This window comes from Botryllus schlosseri, chromosome 14 (assembly GCF_051294905.1).
Source record: "Botryllus schlosseri isolate E-star chromosome 14, Bs_hap1, whole genome shotgun sequence".
NCBI lineage: Eukaryota > Metazoa > Chordata > Ascidiacea > Stolidobranchia > Styelidae > Botryllus > Botryllus schlosseri.
The window spans coordinates 12969324-12973121 of record NC_137249.1 but is presented as its reverse complement, the minus strand read 5'-3'; the positions used below and the strand labels follow the sequence as shown (position 1 = coordinate 12973121).

The 3798-nt window shown below is 41.2% G+C and overlaps 1 long non-coding RNA gene across 1 annotated transcript; it reads left to right on the top strand.

Moving 5' to 3' along the window:
• Positions 1-1370: 1370 nt before the first annotated feature.
• On the top strand, positions 1371-3026 carry LOC145454940 (uncharacterized). The gene is made up of 2 exons (XR_013920253.1): positions 1371-2745; positions 2829-3026. It is a non-coding gene; the product is annotated as an uncharacterized LOC145454940 (long non-coding RNA).
• The last annotated feature ends 772 nt before the right edge of the window (positions 3027-3798 follow it).

Here is a 3798-nt window from a genome sequence, read left to right as displayed (position 1 = left end):
TTGTCGTCTCCACGACCCAAGAGAATAGGCAAACGACCCCATTGAGGTCGCGGCCAATAGGTTGGGAACGCCTGCTGGTATCGTGCCATTGAAACCATGAAGTATATACGATGCATATACCACCCACATTTCTTGTGTACACTTGTGTCAATCAAGCGGTATACCCTAAATTTATGTGTTGCATGTACCAATCCGACGAGTCGGTTTGTTAATATTTCAAAACCGATGTTGACAGAATAGTATCGAAGCCCTTTCTTGTAGCCTACAGCTATAGGCTAACTTATAACCCTCCAGTCACAGCGGTTTGATTTAGACAATCCTCCAAACGTAAAGCTATGGAATCATCCGTGGCCCCTGCTGAAGACTCTCAGCTACTAAAAAAGATTGTTTGGATATTAGCAACAGACTTTTTCTGCTGGATTCCAATGTGCGTGATCGGATACTTAGGCCTACTTCCTACTATCGGCAATTCAGGTGACTGTTTTTCACGAGCATTGCAGCAATTTGCTTTTATTACGATATGGTGAACATCTGGTATAGCTACTCTGGCTAAGGCTGCATTTAAAACAAAAATCAATATAAAAAAAGCATGTTTAAAACAAGCCCTTGTTAAAACAACCTTTTTTTCAGCCATGCAGTCACGAAACTAACTGTGACGTCACATTAGATTGCTATTGTTAGATGACTCCATACGACTTAAAATTGAAAATAATGAGTCAATATGACGAAAAAGGTTTCCAACCCTTGTCTAGTACTGACCAAAGAATATCTTTGATCAGGACTATACCGTCACTCAGCATTTATACGGTCGGCAGTCATCATCATCAGAACTGGCGACGATTTCGCAGTTTCCACCATATCATATCGCATACATCGACTATATCTAGTACAAGTACAAGATATCCTAAGGACCGTAGGCTATACCACTTTTTTGGTCCGACCCGCGGTCCGTATGTTGCCCGCCCTTTCGTTATAGTGGAATATATTATCATATTATTATTGTGTGGGCCTAATAACTGAGTATTCAAGCAAAAACAAGGGCATGGAATTTCAATCATTTGACTGGTCTGACCCGCGAGCGATCAGAATGTTTGAAACCGACCCGCGACGCAATTTGAGTTTGACCACTCTGCTATGCACCCTTACGACACCCAAAGCATCATACACATTTATCATACCTTTACCTGTAAAAGTGTCCGCATGGGTTCGCTACGTCATCGATTGTTGTCGTTTTCATTTCGTGCAGGGGCACGGTCGAATCGATTACAAATATTCAGCTTCAACCGAGGAATGACATCACGTCATCCTTATAGTATTATTGGTAGGAAAAGGAATGGCTTATGGATTCCATTATCATTAGACTTGAGGTTAAGTCACAGGAGTCAAATCGAACTCACGCAATTTCTATCACGATTCGAAAGTCAGGTCATTGTGTGATTCAAATCAACAAGCAAACTCCATCTGACGTACCTGGTCTGCTGCAATTGTAAGACTATTTGGACCATGATCGATTGCCATTGACATTTTTGAAACGTAAAGTAACGGAGGAGTCCGGAAATATCATTTTATAGTATGGGATTGTGACTCGAATGCTACGAATTGTTAAGGAAATGGACGATAGACCTGTTGGACCAGGGGCGGTCCACCTTTTCAGCCAACGGGCCACATGGGATTTACGAACCATTGCGCAGGCCACTTGAATGTTAATGACCTCTTTTAGTCGTGCGATGGTAGCGAACCGGATAAGGTAACGATGAAAACAAGACCTACAGTTTACCAATCAGAATCGATAACAATAAGGTCATGAAAAATGAGTGTGCAATGTAACCGCGCCAGGCGCGAAATTTTTTCAAAGTTAATGAATGAGTTCGGTCAATACTAATGTCACTTGCATATGTCGCGTCTGTATACCGCTGGGCTCATTTGTCAAGGACATGATTATTTGGTGCATGGACATATCAATATCGAAAATTTTCGTGAATATGCGTTTATCAATCTGTGCAAAGGCTTCATCGGCGACCATCTTCCTGCGAATGCAGACGCGAGGCCAGAGGTTGTACTACACGTTCTCTCATAATTACGAATATAGTCAGACTCAATTCTGTAAATTGGGCGTATTTTTAATTTTTAATTTTCTGGGGGGGGGGGGTATTAAAAGCAACAAAATGAATGTCATTCAATCGCACAAAGTGCTAAGAAAAATATCAAGTCAATTAAATCTACCACAAAATATTCTACGTTATGGTCATTGGTCATATACGAAGCAGGGCCCCTGTCGTATAAGCCAATGCGTCGGAACTGATATTTTAGTCATCGATATCCTTTATTTTGCTGTCGGGCGATTCAATTTTTGTTTGCCCTACAATGTTCACCATAAATTAGATGGGCAATTTATTATTTGATATTTTATCTAATTTCGAGATTTATCTAGCGGCAACATCTGGCCCGCGGGCCACGGGTTAGCGGCTCCTGTGTTAGAAAATGAATAGTTTACAGCAGGCATTCCACCATACCAGCGTATTAAATTGTTGTGTTTCGTGACGCCGTAGTATAAATATTCATATTGCGTCTTGTCTGTAACAGTTCAGGAATATCGGCAGGCATGCATTTTCACCGATATTGCCTTGTTCGTATTGATGCCTATCAACAGCGTGTTGAATCCGGTCATATACTCGGCCGCACCAGAGTATATTTGGAACAAAGCCGTCGCATGCTGCAAGCAAACGAAGCGTCGTGATTTTACAGGTATACGTCGCTCGTAGATATAGCAAATTGATTTTCGGAAAATTAATAATACAACACCGCCTTATCAGAACTAATTTCTGCAGGCTGCAACAGCAATGAAGGAGAGAGGCGACCGGCTATAATACCACCCACGGCAAGTGCATGCAACGACATAGAAGAACATTCCTATTACGACGGGCATAATACAAAAAGACGCATCGTCGAAACACGAATATGAAAGATTGCATACTTCATTGAAACACAAGATTAAGATGTTGCGCACAAAAAAAACGCGTATTTCAGCAGACTTGGCTGCCAATGATATTTTTCCTCTTTGGTCAGGAAAGTTATTAATGATGATCAATGAACGCGATGGGGGATTCTGACTATGATGGTCCCAGAACGAAATTTTGATGGTGTCCAGAAAATACCTGCTGATACTGATGAAACAGGGATCCTTAGAACTGGTGTCAATGGAATTCTTTATGTACGTATCAAATGGTCCGAAGAGGGCTAATAAAAAATAAACCTCGAAATGTTGTTATTTCAATACCAAAATAATAAGTCACTTCAGATATGATAGCTTGAAGGGACACTGCGCTCTACATATATGATGTGGTGTTAAATTTTCTGTCCACAGCCAGAAAGTATTCGAAAGGAAGTCGCCGTAATGGTAATCCATCTAAAAGATAGTTCCAACTATCCCCGTTGTACCCCAGCTGCATAAACAACTGTGTATGCTGTCGCGTCTTCGTTGCCTAACCTGTCGTTAAGTTGGCGGTATACGATTTCTGCACTAATAGTTGCTCTTGCTCCACCCAGTTTCTATCTTTCATTCCAGGGGTGACAAGGTTTGGGGTAGCCCACGAGAAGGTTTTTACTCGCCCGTGTGGAAATTTTCTAAATGAGTGCTCATGATTTCTAGTTTGCGTCTCAGGAAATCATTGCAACCTACTTTTACGTGCACTTCTATTACGTCAATTTCTACATCGACTGTTTTGTCACTATTTTACCGTTGACAAATTATGACAGATGAAGCCTTTCACATCTGACTTTTCATATTCAACTTATCCT